Genomic DNA, 20822 nt, shown 5'->3' with positions numbered 1-20822 from the left:
ACGACTATTTGGAATTTTCTTCAATAAAAAATTGTTGATTTCATGTTTATCCGCAAAACCAGCGTTGCCATATTCACATTTTAGTAAAAAAAGTATTAAAAATTGATACTAGATCTCCTTAGAGCTGCATACTAGCACAGGAAATTTTCTTAACCATTTCCAGCTCTCAAGAAAAGCAAAAACTTCATATAAAAGACGCTTATGAAATGATCAAGAAGTTTTCTGGTGTTAAATTTTCTTGTGGCAACATCCAGCTCTAAAGAAATTCAGTAAGTATATTTACTATTTTTATTTTATAAATTGTGGATAGGTTACAATGGTTTTGCGAAGAAAAATAACAGTGGCTATATATTTTTGACGCAAATTGAGTGGGGAAAAAAGTAAGTTGGTGGTTTTATTTGAATTTTGTGTGTTATTTTTTTTTATCCTTGGAAATGGAAGACTTAACACTATGTTCGGACCGACATTGAAAACATTTTGAAAACACATTTGTATGTTGTGGAATCTAAGCCGTTCGGACCAACAATGTGTAGTTTCGATGAGTTACAACTACCAAAAGCGGCATTCTCTTGCTCTTGCAAGATTGCACGATGACACAAAATACAAAAATTCTATACCGGAATATGCAAAGCCAAGAGAGCACCCATTGGAGAATCTAGTGATATATGACGGCACGAAAATAAACATGGGTTTTGGTCTGACATATTTTACAGCCATTGCAAATAATTTTCTGCGTGTGTTTGTTGTTGTGCCGTTGTACCAAGAGGAAAATTCTGCAATTTCTGCACTGTTCAAGGTTTTGCAAGAGCAAGAGAATCACCCTAATATGAGAATATCAAGCGACAGCTGTATTTGTATATAGAATGTAAACAAATATCAAGTAGGGATAGCAAAGTCGACTCTGACTTTAGTCAAAAATCGATCTTTTAATAGAAATAATCGACTTTTTAGCATTGATTCAAGACTGTCTTGAATCGATTAAAATCGACTTTTACTCGATGACTTCGACAATTCACGAAATTAAGACAAGACCTGCACCAAGTAACTATACTTGTTTCATTTTTATCGCAAAATACTTATAAGAGCACGAAAGAGAACCTACGTAACTTTACAAAGCTTCCTACTGTACTCATGAAAACATACACTATCCTATAGGCATTAATATTGCCCACTGTACTTAGTATCTGATGGTAATATAGTTGGAAAATTTTTTACTTCTCGTTTTACTTTTAAAAGCGCTATACAAAGTACCAATCGAAGCGTTTTTCTGATATTCCGATTGGTCTATAACATTATTATGTTTATATTGTCGCCGGTAACCTTGACAACCATCTCAAATACGGCGACTTAAGTCTAATTCATGCATATTAATATTCCGACTTTAAAATTAATCATAACAATCATTGTTTAATTGATATAATTAACTTTTTAATATACGGTACATAATATTTAAAATTACGAGTATATAGTATCGAATAATTCTTTATCATGGCTCCCAGTTTGATATGGGCCTATTGCACAAAAGTTAACAATGGCAGTAAAGTTAAGTGTAATTTATGTATGTGATAAAAAGTTTTTGTTTAATAAAAGCACATCAACAATAATGAAGCACTTACAATGTGCTCACAAGATTGCTCCTCCGTCAAGTAATGAAAAACAAACTAGGAAAAGATTGAATGACAGTCGCAATGATTTCGAAGTTCAGCCTAAAAAAGTAAGTGCTTTTGAAGAACTTTTTAAAGTTTTTGCATAAACTATTCCTCTCCATAGACAATTTAATTTTTTTTGTTTGTTCTTAGGCTTTAGTCGCTGTCGAATCATCTGTTCCATCGGTTACTTTGGTACCTCAAACTAAATCATTTGTTCAAGAAAATACCACAGTACAATCTCATGTCCAAGGCCCTATGGATCGTTGTATGAACAAAGCTAATTCTTTTTCAGGTAGTAGTGACTTAAATTAGGAAACAAAGTTAATCTTATTAATTTCTTCTATCATGAATTTTCATTGTTTCCTAGCTGGCGGATATAGACATGATCAAGCTACCACAGCTCTTTTACGAATGATCGCAGTTGATGCCTCTGTGTACCACAGAAAGACCAGGATTCAGAAAATTTATTAAAACACTACAACCGTTGTATCACATGCCCTGTGAGCCAACTATAACTAATGCTTTGAGTCGTAAATATCAAGATTTGTCGAATAAAATAAAACTTGAACTGCGACAGACTGAATCTGTGTGTCTTACTACTGATATCTGGACTCACCAACACACAATGAAAAGCTATCTTGGCTTAACAGTTCACTTTCTGAAAGGTCAGTTACTGATTATATTTTCAAAAATCATTGCATTCAGTTTTAACTTCAAATATCTAACTTTATTGACATATTAACCTTTCTTCAAAGAAACTGAGATGAAGACTGTTGAGCTGGGCGCTTATCTCATGGAAGAGAGGAAAACAATAAAAAATTTGAGCTTGAAATTAAGAAATACGAGGGCTGTCCGATAAATAACCGACCTAACCATGATGCACGCGACTTTTTCAAAATTTTTTTTTTATTTTTCTACATAGTCTCCTTGTAACTCCACACACTTCTCCCAGCGATGCTCCCATCTCTGCAACCCTTCCAAATAGTACTTGGCGTCTTTGTCTGCAAAATACGAGTTCACGAAAGAGATTGCCTCCTCATTTGACGAAAATCTCTGGCCGCCGAGCGCAGTTTTAAGTTGAGGAAGCAAAAAAAAGTCGCTTGGTGCTAGATCCGGTGAATAAGGTGGATGGTCAAGCAGTTCGAACCGCAATTCGTGGATTTTCGCCATGGCGACTGTTGAGGTGTGAGATGGTGCGTTGTCTTGGTGGAACAAGACTTTCTTTTTTTTGCAAATGTGGCCGATTTTTCGAAATTTCTTCCCTTAGCTTGTCCAATAATGATACGTAGTATGCTCCTGTTATAGTTTTTCCTTTTTCAAGATAGTCGATAAAAATAATTCCATGGCTGTCCCAAAAAACACTCAAAATCAAGTTTCCGACTTACCCGTTGATGAAAATGATGCTATTGACAATCTCGAAGATTTAATTACAGATCATACTGAGCAATCGTCATTGCGTGAGCTATTGTCAAAAGTTAAAAAAATTGTCACATTCTTTCGACAAAGTGAAAGAGCGACTGCAGACCTGCTGAAATTACAGAAGGACAAGCCTGAAAATTCTCGTCTGAAATTAATTCAGGAAGTGCGGGCGAGATGGAACTCCTGTTTTGAAATGGTTGACCGTTTCATTGTGCTTGCTAATCATGTCAGTAAAATGCTTTTACAAGTGAAGATAGACAAATCTTCGAAAGCGAAGCCACCTAACATGAACACAGGTGAGGAAATCGATGCGTTAATAGAAGTTCGTGACATCTTAAAACCTCTCTTGCGAGTAACTCAAGAAGTTTGTTTTGAGAAATGTGTAACATTGAGCAAGTGCATTCCTTTGATTTCAAGTCTAAGAAAAGTAAGATTCCATTGCTAAACTAGCAAAGCTATTGCAATATTATCTTGTTTTGAATTTTTATTGAATGAATTGATTTTATATTTTACAGAAGATTAAAGAGTTAACGCCAGAAACTTTAATTGGGTGACATTTGAAAAATAGAATGGTTCAAGACATCGAAACAAAATACGGCAATATTGAATCTGTAAAACTGTACGCTTGTGTAACATTGGGTGATCCTCGTTATAAAAAGTTTGGTTTTCAAAGTATTGGGGATTCTGCACAAGCGGTAACTAATGTTGGTAGGTTGATTATGCAAACATTATTTGATTATGTCTATGGTTTAGTTTAATCTTAATATAATTTTTTGTGTAGCTGATCTTGTCAAGACAGAACGAAAATTAGAATTGGCAGCAACAGCAACGGTGGCAAATATTGACCCTCAGGATGAGATATTAGCTATTCAAGGTCCGGAATCGAACGATGACAATGATGATATATGGTCTTATTTTGATAACACTGTGAGTTGTAGTTCCAATCTTGCAGATTCTGAAGAGGCTGGAGGATTACTAATACAATTTCGACAATATTTAACACACCCGGCTGTCAATCGGAAACAAAATCCTAATCCGTTCACTGTTTGTGAAAGTATGAAATTTGAATATCTGTATCTAGGAAATGTAGCTAAAAAGTACTTGTCAATAGTTGCAATGTCTGTACCCTGTGAGCTATTATTTTCACATGCAGGACTTATCGCAAATCAGTTGAGGAGCCGCTTATCACCTCAGCATCTTAATGAGCTAATATTTTTAAGATCAATCGGCGAAGAAATGTGGTTTTCGTAGTTACTTATTTTTAAATTTTTTATAATATGTTAAAAACTTAAAAAATATGATTGTATGTTCATAATTTAATAAAATATTGATATATCTAACGAATTTCGTATATGAGTTGCTTAATTTATAAAAAGTCGACTATCGGGGTTGATTAATCGACATCCAGAATCGAAAAACTAGAAGTCGATTCCAAAGTCAAAAATCGATTCCGCTCGCGATCTTTCCATCCCTAATATCAAGTGACAATTTTGGGCTGGCAAAATATGTCTTCCAGAAACATCGATTAAACTAGAGCAGGCACCGATTATAATGAGTGGAATGCAAGTTTTCATGTAGTTTTCAACTGTGTTTTCGTTTGACAGATTTTATATGCACGAAAACCAGTTTTCGTACGAAAACCAGTTTTTCCCATGAAAACATGTTTTCATGGTCGGTCCTAACATAGTATAACACCTGTAGCAAAGCGGCAAAAGAGGATACAAAATTTTACAGCGGGTTAAAAATGGCAACTAATTAAAGAAGTGCAAGAGTGGCCCCGAATATGGGACATAACAAACGGTATACATTTTAAAATAATCAGTAAACTCATCACTTCTTCCGATACTTGCATCGATTAAAGTTGGCATTCTACGACTGACCACAACAGTTTCATTTTCAGTCAAGAGTTTATTACAAATAAAGCAAAATTTTGACATTTTTTTGAAATATTGATTAGCACAAACTATAATGGTAAACGCTTGTAATAAATATGTATATTCACTTGAACTGCGCTTTTAACACTAAAAGAAGCAGGTACGTGAACAACACCACACGCCCAAAGGGATAGCCAGATGTTATTCAAGGCCATCCAAGAAGAGGGGATTTTGTTAGGGACTAGTGGTCTTCTGAGAGTATATTTTCTTAGAATAGTGTAATATATAGCTTAGCACGCAGCTCTCAAGAAACGTAAAAACTTCATATAAAAAAACGCTTAAGAAACGGTCAAGAAACTTTCCTGCGATAAATTTACTTGTGCTATTACGCAGCTCTCAGGAAATCTAGTACTAATTTTTAATATTTTTTTTTCAATAAAATGTGAATATGGCAAACTGGTTTTGCGAAGAAACATCAAATCAACAATTGTTTCTTGAAGGAAATTCCAAGTAATCGTCAAATTCATTCTAAATTAGTTGAAATCATTATGAAATATATTCCATTTTTAAATGTTGTATAAAACCTACCAATCATCAACAACATTTCTTAAATCTCAATGAAAATATTTATGTTACCATACACATACATACAAGTTAACACATAGTGCCCAATTTCCAGTTGGGTACGAGTGTGGTGAGGCCAATACAACATCTTGCCTCATCAGCAGATTGTGTGGGCGACGACCGCCACTAAAGCAACGACTCAGATTACATAAACAATAACAACCACCAAGGCGGCGAGGCGGTCGAACAGCGAACCACAGTGTCAATAGCCGATTGCGTAAACAGTTGACCAGCGATCGTTGCTTGCACTATCAGCAATTGGGTAAACAATTGTATGGAGCAGAGTCAGCACGACGCAGACGTCAAAGCCGGCAGCGTCGATTACTGGATATGGATATGCCTTCTTAGGCTTAATTGTTAAGTTAGGTTTTGGGCTAGTTTAGATTTAAGTTGAACTTTAGCCAGAGTACACGTCTGTGGCCAATAAAAGAGTACTGCAAATATATAACCTGCATTGTTATTGCCGCGTCCATCGACCGGCTGATACAGGGATTACAGCCTACATACTTTACTGGCGCCCAACGTGGGGCAAAGAGCAAAATTACGGAATTATCATATTCATTAGAAAATCATGTAAGTGAATGGCACAGCCAATCGTGATTGTTTGTTAAAAGCAGCATTATATAAAGAGTGAAGTGATCCTTTTTTATTTTTTATTGTTTTGGTGGCCGTTAACGATTGTGCCGCGTTTGAGTGAAAAAATACTTATGTGTGTTAGTTTGTTCAGGGTCTAATGAGCCACCCCCCTCACGATAAAGAGCTTTACGATAACTCAGTGCAGGAATTAATAAACCATACTAGAAGGTTACGTGTGGCAGACGTAGTGGAAACAGAAACGGATATGGACGCAAGACAGGTACAAGCGGTGTTAGAAGCCGCATTGGCGGCACAGGCCGCTCAATGGAAACAGGTTATTGATGAAAAAATTAGTGAAGTTAGGAACGAGATGAGTGCATTGAGGATCACGGCCCCTGAAGTAGAAAGCTACCAAAAAATTGCGATAGTGCAGGGAAAATCGTGTAGTCAGACGTTAGACCTCGTCAAGTCATTGCCAGAGTTTGATGGTAAACAAGAGGAATATATTTCGTGGAGGCAGGCAGCGATGGCCGCCTACGAATTATTCGAACCTTATGAAGGCAGCGTAAAGCATTACGAGGCAGTAGGTATTATTCGGAATAAGATTAGGGGTTCAGCGAATAATATACTGGCCTCATTTAACACAGTTTTAAATTTTAAGGCCATTGTGACACGGTTAGATTTCACCTACGCTGACAAAACTCCAGTGCGCATTCTCCAACAAGAATTAGATACCTTGCGTCAGGGCGATTTGAGCTTGTCACAGTACTATGATGAGATAGAAAGGAAACTGACCCTCATAATAAATAAAACGCTTATGACATATGATGCAGCTGCTGCAGCTGTCCTAAATGAAAAATTTAGATGTGATGCCCTAAACACGTTCGTATCGGGTTTAAAAAGACCCCTACACCAGGCTGTATTCCCAGCTAGACCAAAGGATCTACCAAGTGCCTTGGCACTAGCCCGCGAGGCCGAGTCGAGTCACGATAGGTACATGTTCGCGGCAACGTACGCTAAAAATGCCGAAGAGAGAGCCCAAAAGTCAGGGGGTCAAAAATCCCAAACTCGGCGGCAAAATAATTATTCACAGAATAGTGGCGGCGATGCCAATTACGCAAAAAATCCACATTACTTCAAGAGTCAGGTCAGAAATAATCCAGGAAAGGCTTCATCATTTAGGCAACGCGAAAATGATAGGGATTTTCATGGTAGAGGCCCCGAACCTATGGACGTCGATCCTAGTTCGTTTAAATTTAGGCACCCAACGGAATACCAACAGGCACAAGCTGCCGGTATTCACAATGCTCCCGTTCAGAGAAATAAGAGACAGAATAATTCAGAGCGTATGACAGATTTTAGGCGTCAAAGGATCAACAATTTGAATCATTCAGATGTTGATCAGGATTACCAAGCGTATGAGGCTGCTGCCGCAGCTGCAGTAGCAGAGGTAGACAATGAAAATGGGGTTGACTACGAAAGTGACTCTATTAATTTTTTAGAGGCCACTCCCGGCTACCGTTCCTTGAGCGGACGTTGGCTGGGAAAACACTAAGGTTTTTAATTGACACGGGAGCGGCAAAAAATTATGTCAGGCCCGTAAAAGAGCTTAAAGGCATAAAGTCGGTAGACTCCCCGTTTAATGTGAACTCTATCCATGGGTCCAATAAAATCAAACAGAAATGCCTGATAAATATTTTCGGGGTAACATCCCCATTCTTTGTGTTGGATAGTCTAACACTGTTCGACGGAATCATAGGCCTTGACCTGCTAACGCAGGTGGGCGCGACTATTGACCTAGACGGAGGCAAAGTAAATTATGGTACCATGTCAGAAGATCTGCAATATCATAAGTGCAGCAACGTTAACTTTACAAATGTCAACGACATACAGGTACCAAGTTCAGTGAAGGCAGAATTTAAAAAAATGATCCTGAAAAGGATTAAGGCATTCGCAGACTCTAACGAGCTGTTGCCATTTAACACTTCGGTTGTGGCCACGATCCGAACCAAAGATAACGAGCCTATTTATTCGAAGTTGTACCCTCACCCAATGGGAGTGGCAGATTTCGTCGAAAAGGAAATAAGAGAACTGATACGCAATAAAATCATTAGACCGTCAAGGTCCCCTTACAACAACCCAACCTGGGTCGTAGATAAAAAGGGTTACGACGAGTTAGGCAACAAAAACAAACGTCTGGTTATTGATTTTAGGAAGCTCAACGAGCGCACTATTGCCGATAAGTACCCAATGCCGAACATTTCAATGATTCTGGCAAATTTAGGGAAAGCCAAGTACTTTACGACTTTAGATTTAAAGTCAGGCTACCATCAGATTGTCCTCGCCGAGCAGGATCGCGAGAAAACGTCTTTTTCCGTTAACGGTGGAAAATATGAGTTTTGTCGATTGCCATTCGGTTTGAAGAATGCTGGAAGCATCTTCCAGAGGGCGATCGACGACGTCTTACGTGAACAAATTGGCAAATCATGCTATGTTTACGTCGATGACGTCATAATTTTTTCTGAAAATGAATCGGAACATGTCAAACATATAAATTGGGTCTTGGAAAAACTGTGTGAGGCCAACATGAAAGTTTCACGAGAAAAAACACATTTTTTTAAAACAGGTGTGGAATATCTCGGTTTCATAGTAACAAGAGGTGGGGCAAAAACTGACCCCGCAAAGGTCAAAGCCGTTCAGGAATATCCTGAACCTAAGGATTTGTTCAGCCTTAGATCCTTTCTAGGGCTAGCAAGTTATTACAGGTGTTTCATAAAAGATTTCGCCTCCATAGCAAGACCTCTAACTGAGATCCTAAAAGGTGAAAATGGCTTAGTAAGTAAACACAAGTCTAGAAGGGTACCCATTGGTTTTAGTGAAGCGCAACGCAATGCCTTCGAAAGATTAAGAAACATCCTAGCATCTGAAGATGTCATCTTAATGTACCCAGATTTTAAAAAACCATTTGACTTAACGACAGACGCCTCCGCTCACGGCATTGGCGCAGTCCTCTCGCAGAATGGTAAACCGATTACAATGATTTCAAGAACGCTGAAAGATAGGGAAATGCATTATGCAACAAATGAAATCTGATAGGGAAATGCATTATGCAACAATTACTGGCCATAGTATGGGCTTTAGGGAAACTTCAAAATTATCTCTATGGAACTAGGGACATCAACATCTATACAGACCACCAGCCTCTAACGTTTGCGGTTTCTGATAAGAACCCGAATGCAAAGATAAAACGGTGGAAGGCATTCATAGACGAGCATAATGCTAAAATTTATTATAAACCTGGTAAGGAAAACTCTGTCGCAGATGCTCTTTCACGGCAGAACATAAATGCGTTGGAGAGCGAACTCAAATCTGACGCAGCGACAGTTCACAGTGAATTGTCACTGACCTACACGGTCGAATCAACAGAAAAACCCATAAACTGCTTCAGGAATCAAATAGTTTTGGAGAAGTCGCGTTTCCCTCTGAAACGGAGTTTTATACTCTTTGGCGGAAAAACCCGCCACGTTATTCACTTCATAGATAAAAACAGCCTCATTGACGAAGTAAAGGAGGTTGTTAACCCCCTCGTGGTGAACGCGATTCACTGCGAGCTACCGGCGCTAGCCAGCATACAACACGAATTGGTAAGATGCTTCCCATCTACCAAATTCTGGTACTGCAAAAATATGGTGTCGGATATTACGAACAAGGATGAACAAAGGGAAATAGTCACTACTGAACACAATCGTGCTCATAGAGCTGCGCAGGAAAATGTGAAACAGATCCTCTGTGACTATTATTTTCCGAAAATGTCCAAATTGGCAAACGAAATTGTCACAAACTGCAAAATATGCACGAAAGCCAAATACGATCGACACCCTAGAAGGCAGGAACTCGGCGTTACGTCGATTCCATCGTACGCAGGTGAAATGCTGCACATAGATATTTTCTCCACAGACAAGAAGCATTTTTTAACTTGTGTTGATAAATTCTCTAAATTTGCAGTAGTTCAACCGGTACCGTCGCGGACAATAACGGATGTAAAAATACCCATCCTCCAATTGATTAATTTCTTCCCAGGAACAAAAACTATCTATTGTGATAATGAGGCGTCCTTCAACTCGGACACCATTGTGACTCTGTTGAAGAACCAATATGGGATTGATATAGTAAACGCTCCCCCTCTCCACAGTACTTCCAACGGACAAGTAGAGAAGTTTCACAGTACCTTGGTAGAAATTGCTAGGTGCCTTAAACTTGAAAGAAGAATAAGCGATACAATGGACCTGATCACTCAAGCTACCATTGAATACAACCGAACAATACACTCGGTCACAAATAAGGAGCCTATTGAGGTAATAGACGCCTCAACCGAAGAATTCCGAAAGGAAGTGAAAGGTAAAATCGAACAAGCACAACAGGATCAGCTCGATAGAAATAACCCGTCAAGGCAGAACAGGGTATTTGAAGTAGGGGAAAAGGTAATGGTAAAAACTAATAGAAGGTTAGGGAACAAGTTAACCCCCCTGTGTGAGGAGAGGAGAGTAGATGCAGATCTGGGGACAACAGTCCTAATAAATGGAAGGATAGTCCATAAGGACAACATTAGATAAAGTACTTAGCCTTAAAAAATGACGACATTAATTTCTAATCACCTTATATTGCTTCTTTAGGTTTTCAATCACAATTCTTCTCACGTTCGGGATAGCGGCAGCCAAGTTAACGGATTACTCACACTCACATTACATACCGGTAGTGGACGGCGACGCACTAGTATGGAACGAATACAATTACCTGAGGCACTCAACTAATTTGACCGAGTTTATGCGCATGACAGACGAAACTGCCAACATGACGGACTTGTTCCCGCAGTCGCACATGCGAAAGTTGCTAGAGACTGACAATAAACATGTTAGAACATTACTAGCGACTATAAGCGTACATCATAGAATGGCAAGAAGCCTAGACTTTCTGGGTTCAGCCCTTAAATTTATCACAGGTACCCCAGACGCTGACGATTTCCACCAAATTAGAATGACAGAAGCCCAACTAATAGAATCCAACAATAGACAGGTAGTGATTAACACAAAGACACAGGAACAGATTAACGCACTAACTAGTACGGTAAATGAACTCCTCAAAGAAGCGAAGAAAGAAAGAATCGATACGGCGCACCTTTTTGAAATTTTACTCACTCGAAATAGGATTATGATCACGGAAATTCAGAATATAATGCTCGCAATAACCCTTGCGAAAATAAAGGTAGTAAATCCAGCAATCATTGATGACGAGGGTTTGAAATCCATATTGGTTGGGCCAATCACAGATATAGCAATCACTGAACTAATGGAAGTGTCAACCGTTAAAGTTATTCAGCACAATGATGTAATTCATTTTATAATCAAATATCCTAGAATTAAGTTTTTGTGTAGGAAAGTTTTGATTTTTCCGGTGGTACACAACGGCGTCGTGCTGCAAATCAACGAAAACACAGTGGTCGAGTGCAAGAGCGGAATTTTGGCGGTCAACAACTGTGAAGCAACAACAACTTCAACGTTCTGCAGCTTAACTACAAATACAACATGCGCTCTGCAACTTCACACCGGTGGCACAGCACATTGTAACACGCAACCGAGTCACCTTAACGCTAGCACCATAGTTGACGACGGAGTCATAATCATTAACGACAGCCCAACCAGAATCGCCATTGATGAAACACCTGAGAAAAATGTAAGTGGCACGTATCTCGTCACTTTCGAGAACCATGTGTTTCTGAACGGCACTAAGTACGTTAACAGAATGAGTAGGCTGGAAAAGGCTCCAGGTATTGCTGCTTCACCCCTGCTGAACATCACTGGCCATGAGACCATTTTAAGTTTGCCTTACCTTCACCGCCTCAACAATCAAAATCTACAAACCATTGACGAAATTAAAGAAGAACTAACGACCGTCACGAGCCGAACACTTGCTTTCATCCTGGGTCTGGGAGTAGCTGCGTTGATCAGTTGCCTCGCTTTCCTCTGGCAGTACAAGAAGAAAACACGAGCATTACACGAGATCAACCTGGTAGTGAAAGATATGGCAACGAACGAGGACGATCGTGTTTCGAAGGGGGGAGTAGTTAACACATAGTGCCCAATTTCCAGTTGGGTACGAGTGTGGTGAGGCCAATACAACATCTTGCCTCATCAGCAGATTGTGTGGGTGACGACCGCCACTAAAGCAACGACTCAGATTACATAAACAATAACAACCACCAAGGCGGCGAGGCGGTCGGACAGCGAACCACAGTGTCAATAGCCGATTGCGTAAACAGTTGACCAGCGATCGTTGCTTGCACTATCAGCAATTGGGTAAACAATTGTATGGAGCAGAGTCAGCACGACGCAGACGTCAAAGCCGGCAGCGTCGATTACTGGATATGGATATGCGTTCTTAGGCTTAATTGTTAAGTTAGGTTTTGGGCTAGTTTAGATTTAAGTTGAACTTTAGCCAGAGTAGACGTCTGTGGCCAATAAAAGAGTACTGCAAATATATAACCTGCATTGTTATTGCCGCGTCCATCGACCGGCTGATACAGGGATTACAGCCTACATACTTTACTTACATACATACTATTACGCACAAAGTTTATTTTCTTTGTTTATTCTCTCTTGCTCTTCTAATGTGGATCATTCACAATGCGTAACCAGCTGTCAAAATTATTTGAGAAATAATGTATTTTTTTCTTGAGAAATTACTTGAGAGCTGCGTACCAATCTTATACATAAAAGGGACACAAGTAGGCATTTTTGCTTGCTTCACTACCTGAGTATGTATTACATACGTGGCATATGTGTGCACTGTGCACATTGTGTAGAAGGTGATTCTTACAAGCGCGATATCTGGGAAATGGTGGGTCTTAGAAAAAAAATCATGCGAACTGTTTTTATAGAGAATTTTAAGATCTACAACTTTGCTCTGGGGTACTTTTTCGATAAAACTAACCGTTTTTTAGAAAAATCAAAAAAACCAAACATTTTGACCTTTGACCCCAAATAACTTCTTTAAAACACATGGGATCGATGGGGACTTTTGACACTTTATTTTTTATGGTAAACCTAAGGTCTCTACAAAAATTCAAATTTACCGGAATTTTATTTATTTCAATTGTCCAAATTGACTAGTAGCGATCAGGCGAATGGCTGAAAACACGATTTTCGGTATAAATGGTGTATGTACGGATAGGGGAGCTTCTTCAGAAGAGGAATATGGAAAAAATAATGTGGCAAACTCTTATATTTTTTAAAATATTCCTGATTAAAAATTTAAATTTTTTTCATTAATAACACTTATTATTTCACAATGTTTCACAAATTTTTCCACATTTTTCTCTTTGTATATTTAAATATACGTTCTAAACATTGAAATAAGTTCACATTTCGCTTTTATTTTGGTAAAGTTATTAATTTATAAATAACTTAGCACACTTAGGGTGACTGAAGTTCGGCCGCGTTTGAAGAAAATTACCGTGGTCGAGCCAATACTCAGAGTGACTCCAAACACTTATATAATACTTTTGCGCAGTACTTCTTTTTGCGTTGTCGGTCTTCGGCCACGATTGAAAAAAATAACCCTGGTCGAACCAATAACCACAAAGTCAGCAAACAGAGAAATTTCAGCGAGTTGTTCATCTTTGCTTATTATCATATGGCAGCGCTCCATTTCCTCATAATTGTAAGTACATAAATGATGCTCACTCCGAGTGTAAAAACTAACATTTGCGGTACCTATAACCCTGTATATTTTTTAATCGCGGCGCAAAAGAAATCGCAATTGTGCCACACCGCCCACTTTTTTGGCAAATTCCATATCTCGGGACCCGTCCAACCGATTTCGACTAAATTTAGTACGTGGCATTTTTCTTACTTTCTTATCAGTGTGAAAATGGGAATACCAACCACGCCTACTTCCTATATACCACAATGTTTAATTTCACTTTATTCGTTCAGTTTCCAGTACATAAGAAGAAGCAACGAATAAAACTTCGCTCGAAAAATGTCTTTAGTGTGTGCCACCTTATAAACAAAATTTTTTTAAAACCAATAAAAACTGTTTAATCCCTTAGGTACCCAATATTTAAACCCCGGTACCTATAGTGGACCCCCGAAAAAGTCGATGAATTTGTGATATATATAATATAAATTAAGAAATTATCCTTCTCTTATAATGGTATGTTTGTATGTCGAAATTAGGTTGAATCGGACCGGAAGTATTGGCAGAGAACGTATAATATAGAGAAGGTTCACGGGCAGCACCGTTTTACGACATTTAATTTTTTGGAGGGGTACTCTTTTCTATTAGTGGATTTCACCACAAAATCAGGGGTACTCTTTTCTATAAGCGGATTTCACCAATATTTAACAGGAGCGTCGAAAGTAGCAGAATTGAGCATTTTCAGTGTTAAATGAGAAAAGTGATGCTAATTTCAATGTACGCTTACAGATTCGCATATTTACAATGCGCAAGCGACTATGGATATAATTTATGGATATTCTCCATATTGTATGTACATATTTGATAACAAAGCTCATATGTATATATGTATGTATGTAAGTGCAATTTGACCCATTTAATGATGAATTCCATTAAATCTGTTGAAATGTATAATTAAGTCATATTTGTATTATTACTTAAATATTTAATTAATATAATTATAATTAATATATGTATGTTTTTTAAGTTATATATTTATATACATACATATGTATTTATATACTTTGGGCATTTGAAGATTTGATAAAATCTTAAAAGTCATATGTGTACATGTAAACAGATTTTAAAAAACCGTACGCATAAAATTCAAATATTCACATACATATGTATGTATGTATGTAATTTTGTGTTCATGTAAACAAATTTGAAAGAATCATTCGCATTACGAGGGCTGTCCGATAAATAACCGACCTCAACGTGAAGCTAGCGGCACATCTGAAAAAAAGTTTCTACTTCAAATAGTGCATATTATAACAGCTACTCGCCAAAATTTCAGAAATTTATCTTGCGCAATTATCTGTTGACAGTCGTTTTTGTGAGTCTATTTCGGTGATTTCCCCAAAATGGAAAAAATCGAATATCGAGCTGTAATTAAATTTTTATTTTTGAAAGGCAATACGCCTTCACAATTGAAAAGTAAAGTCCTCTCTCGACGAGAAAAAACCAAACTCTATAAGTCGCTCATAATTCCCGTCCTGCTATATGGTGCAGAGGCTTGGACGATGACAACAACCGATGAGTCGACGTTGCGAGTTTTCGAGAGAAAAGTTCTGCGAAAGATTTATGGTCCTTTGCGCGTTGGCCACGGCGAATATCGCATTCGATGGAACGATGAGCTGTACGAGATATACGACGACATTGACATAGTTCAGCGAATTAAAAGACAGCGGCTACGCTGGCTAGATCATGTTGTCCGGATGGATGAAAACACTCCAGCTCTGAAAGTATTCGACGCAGTACCCGCCGCGGGAAGCAGAGGAAGAGGAAGACCTCCACTCCGGTGGAAGGACCAAGTGGAAAAGGACCTGGCCTCGCTTGGAATATCCAATTGGCGCCACGTAGCGAAGAAAAGAAACGACTGGCGCGCTGTTGTTGACTCGGCTATAATCGCGTAAGCGGTGTCTACGCCAGTAAAGAAGAAGAAGAATACGCCTTCACAAATCAAAGATGAGTTGGTTTCTGTGTATGGTGACTCTGCACCATCGTTTACCACCGTAAAATTTTGGGCAGCTGAATTTAAACGTGGTCGCAGGAGCTTGGAAGATGATGAACGTCCTGGGCGTCCAAAAACTGTAACCACTAACGATAACATCGCTAAAGTTCATGAATTGGTACTAGACGACCGCCGGATTAAAGTTAGAGAAATAGCTGAGATTATGAAGATGTCAAAAGAAACTGTTTGTCACATATTAAACCAAGATTTGGGCATGACAAAGCTGTTCGCGCGTTGGCTGCCGCGTTTGCTTACGCTAGACCACAAACGTACGCGCATGAACATTTCCAGCGCTCTGTTGGCTCAGTTAAGAGGCAATAAGACCAAGTTTTGGTGCCGATTGATAACTGTAGACGAAACTTGGATTCATCATTATACGCCCGAAACAAAAAACCAATCTAAACAGTGAATTGAAAAGGGGGAACCAGCCCCAAAAAAACCTAAAGCTGTGTATTCGGCTGGGAAAGTGATGGCGAGTGTTTTTTGGGACAGCCATGGAATTATTTTTATCGACTATCTTGAAAAAGGAAAAACTATAACAGGAGCATACTACGCATCATTATTGGACAAGCTAAAGGAAGAAATTTCGAAAAATCGGCCACATTTGCAAAAAAAAGAAAGTCTTGTTCCACCAAGACAACGCACCATCTCACACCTCAACAGTCGCCATGGCGAAAATCCACGAATTGCGGTTCGAACTGCTTGACCATCCACCTTATTCACCGGATCTAGCACCAAGCGACTTTTTTTTGTTTCCTCAACTTAAAACTGCGCTCGGCGGCCAGAGATTTTCATCAAATGAGGAGGCAATCTCTTTCGTGAACTCGTATTTTGCAGACAAAGACGCCAAGTACTATTTGGAAGGGTTGCAGAGATGGGAGCATCGCTGGGAGAAGTGTGTGGAGTTACAAGGAGACTATGTAGAAAAAAAAAAAAAAATTGAAAAAGTCGCGTGCATCATGGTTAGGTCGGTTATTAATCGGACAGCCCTCGTATGTTTGTAAATTTGTCTACACACAACTATGTATGTTGTAAATATATACACCCATCGTTTCATACAAAAACTCCGTAGTCACAGACAACCAAACTTTGTCAAAAAGTCAATTGTAGAAAATCGAAGCTGTACCGATACCGCTTCCCTTGCCGCTGTACAGCTTTGCCCAGCGTAAATATGTATGTTTGTGTGTGAGCTTTCATACATATATTTGTTTCAACAGAAACATACACACTTTTACAAACACACATCGCATATGAGCAAGCGCAAAATCAACCCCTATTCGCGTACAACGTGGCACGCGCAAGTCAATATGTCTTCTTTACATTTTTGCATACATACATTCCACGACAAATACAGTCAATCCCGGTTACGTGCCACATTCAAAGATACAGATATTTGTAATTAGTTACAAATAAAAATATAATATGGTACATAAGTGACCGCGGATACTTGAACGAGTCGTACTTAAAGCAATAATTTCTATGATATTTCAAAAAACAAACCATGAGAGGCAGCATGATATAATATAGGCTGTTAAAAATGATGAGGGAGGGATTTGATTTTCATTTAAGCGGAGTACTACTTAACTGGGATTGACTGTACACATGAATCAGAGAAATATTGAATATTTTCTTTAAAACATTTCTTGAATTGAAAATCGACAAATAAACTATGTTGTCATTTTTATTATAATATATTTTAATACTTATTTTTGCGGGGTTGACACTTTTTCCTTCTCATACATTTCAGAAATATATTCAATTTATGAATTTTAGCTTTTGAAATCGTCGCGAAAAGACGCTTGTAGGCAAGGCATGCTCGGGGAGATGTAATGGCGTCTGCTTTTATGAATGAATCGAATATTCTTTTTGAAAGTACGTTTGCGTTCATGAATGAAAACTTTGTTGTTGTGTATTTTACTATAAAGTTTTACGTCGGCAATTGGCTGCCATATTGGTTTCTGATGCTATTTCAAATGATGTTTTTGTAGAACAATATTTGTAATTTTTTCGGGTGACATATCCACATGTGAAAGCATGTAAGTATGTATGTTGTGTATGCATTGTTTGTGTGGGAATGTAATACGCACATATTTACGTGTGTACTCATATTGTAAGTATGTGTTATGATTTTTGAGACTATTGTTGTTTTTCCAGAAGAATGTTTGTATTTTTTGATTTACATACATGCGTACGCATATATTATTTGTGTAAGAATGTCATACGCACATACAAACATATGTGTGTACGTAAATATAGAGAAGCGCGCGCTTTTTATTTTACTGATAAATGATAATATCTTGATTGAAATGAAATTGATTTGTACTTGTATACATATCTGCAGGATAGATGCGTATGAAAGTTTTAACTGATAAGAGGTGTGATTTACATACATACTTACATATATGTGCATATGTATTACTATTGTAATATATTATGTTTTTACGATATTACGATAATATTTCATATATGTACTTATATAGCAGACATACATGCATAAAAAATTATATAATATTATCAAAGATAAGAAAGATTTAAAAAGTAGTTTTTATTTGGACATTAACTGCAAATATTACCTTGAAAATAGCATAATTTCATTACAATATTATCAATTTCGCATGAATTCACAAAAATTTGCAAAATGATATTCATATCAATTGATATGATTGCATGTAAACGTATCAAAATATAGGCAAAAGAGCAACATATGTCTGTAATAGCAATGTATATTTCCGAGCATAATTTTCATTGAATGCTTAGCTCTGTTCGCTCAGCACTGTTAAAATTTCTCCTTCTCAGTCAAAAGTGGTGAAATCCACTAATAGGATTTTGTTAGCTCTTGACAGTTCACACGCCTGTCCGCAATTGAACCTTCTCTATATTATACGTTCTCTGGTATTGGTTTAGCCCCCATACATTCAAGATAAAGACTTTCGAACTTCCGGTTGACTTTGTAAAGCATATATTTGTATATTTGTGCTTAAAATAGATAAAGTTTAGCAAACACTTGGTCTATCCCCTATATAACTAATACCAGAATACCTAATATCCGGCTGACTTTACTCCTCATCATTGGTTTTTTAGTATGTTAATATTATGTGGTATTGGGAGAAATAGCAAAAATCTATAAAACCGCAATATACTACATAGTATAACGGTTTTAGTTTTTCTAACAAACCTTTTACCGAATATGTCAGTTAGTGTATGAGTTATATAAAGTATGTGTATATATAAAATTGCTTGATATTCGATCCTCTGGTTGACGTTTTACACCTTAAATTATTTCCCTGGCCGGAAGATATATAGCCGCGAAGGTGGCTAGAAAATTTGATGATAAAACTCGCGGCACTTACCCGTTGATTTGGCAAAAGATGAACTCGAGTTGAAAAACCGGATAAAGCGGGAGAATGGCTTTTTTTTATAGTAGGGGGAAGCATCGAAAGCCGGAGTGCGGAAGTTTAATTCGCTAAACCTAACCTACTCCCAACTCAAGACTCTCCCACGGAACCACCGATTAAGTATTACTTCGTGGGAGGGACAAGACATTTAAGTCGCCTCTATTGCGCGGACTGACGGACGCCTATTCTGTTGGAAAGATCTCAGTTTGGTCATTATGGATGCTGACGCTTCGCTGACAGCTTTCCATTTATCAGTCGACTGACACATGAGTGTCGTTAAATTATCGACCGTAAAACTACCACCCAGTGTGGTTTTTAGCTTTTCCCTTGTATTCGACAAACGAGGGCAATAAAATAATACATGCTCAGAGTCTTCTATATACTCTGCACATGTCGGACAATTCGGGCTGATGTCGTTGTGGAATCTGAAAAGGTAGCTTGTGAAGCACCCGTGTCCACTAAGTATTTGGGTCAGATGAAAGTCTAGGTCCCCATGCCGTCTGTCTATCCACGAATGGATGTCCGGTATAAGTCAGTGGGTCCAACGCCCTTTGGATGAGGAATTCCACCGCTCCTGCCACATTTTAATGCTATTGTTCCTCTCCTCTGTCTTTGCCGATACTGTTTTAGGCGCTGATAGATGATATAAACGCTCGAGTTCATCTCCCTGGATGTCAATGGGCGGCATGCTGGCTAATACTTCAGCAGCGTCGGTTGATATAGTCCGGAAAGCACTTATTACTCGAATTGCAGAAAGCCTATGCACTGCAATTATTTGTTTAGCATACGCTTTTATATCCATTGCCTGTATCCAAACTGGTGCCGCATACAGTATTGCGGAACTCATTGCTTTCGCTATTAAGAATCGCCGGCTGGAACGCACGTAGCCTCTATTGGTCATCATTCTCGATAGGGCATTATAGATTTTGTTTGCCTTCGCGGAAGAATACTCCAGGTGTTCTTTAAATTTTAATTTGGAATCCAATATTACTCCCAGATACTTCAGTTGTGGATGCGAGGTAATCTTGCACTCCCCTATAGTGAGCTCTATTCGTTCTTCTATCTTCCTAGTACTTGTGAGTAAAACTTCTGTTTTTTCCTCCACCAGTTTCAGACTCACAGAAGAGAACCATTGGCGTAGACCATTTATGCACTCATTACATTTAATTCTCAGGTCGGCTAATTGTTTGGCTACTGCTACCACCATGAGATCATCCGCATAAGCTACTAGTTTAATATCTTTTGGTTGCTGTCTTTTTAGCACCCCATCGTACATAAGATTCCATAATAGTGGGCCTAGCACTGAGCCTTGGGGTACACCACTCGAGATAGAGTAGCTCTTGGTGCCTTCGTCCGTCTCAAAAATCAGCCTTCTGTTTTTAAAATAACTCGTTATTATGTTTATGAGGTATTTAGGGGCCCGTATTCCATCCATCCCATTTTGCTGAGTTGAACGCGTTCTTGGCATCCAGGGTGATCAGCGCACCGTACTTTTTTGTGCCGCCTTTGCATCTTTTGCCACTTACTGCACATCTCG

General features: G+C 38.4%; 1 protein-coding gene and 1 pseudogene across 1 annotated transcript in view; one reads left to right on the top strand and one right to left on the bottom strand.

Moving 5' to 3' along the window:
- LOC125775367 (uncharacterized) overlaps nucleotides 1–20822 on the bottom strand; it is a 915975-nt gene that overhangs the window by 94033 nt on the left and 801120 nt on the right. The gene's annotated exons all lie outside the window — the stretch shown is intronic.
- Nucleotides 1006–4399, top strand: LOC125775495 (zinc finger BED domain-containing protein 6-like; annotated as a pseudogene).

The sequence above is a fragment of the Bactrocera dorsalis genome, chromosome 1 (assembly GCF_023373825.1).
Source record: "Bactrocera dorsalis isolate Fly_Bdor chromosome 1, ASM2337382v1, whole genome shotgun sequence".
Taxonomy (NCBI): domain Eukaryota; kingdom Metazoa; phylum Arthropoda; class Insecta; order Diptera; family Tephritidae; genus Bactrocera; species Bactrocera dorsalis.
The sequence above is the reverse complement of the archived record's forward strand: the minus strand, read 5'-3'. Positions and strand labels throughout refer to the sequence as shown.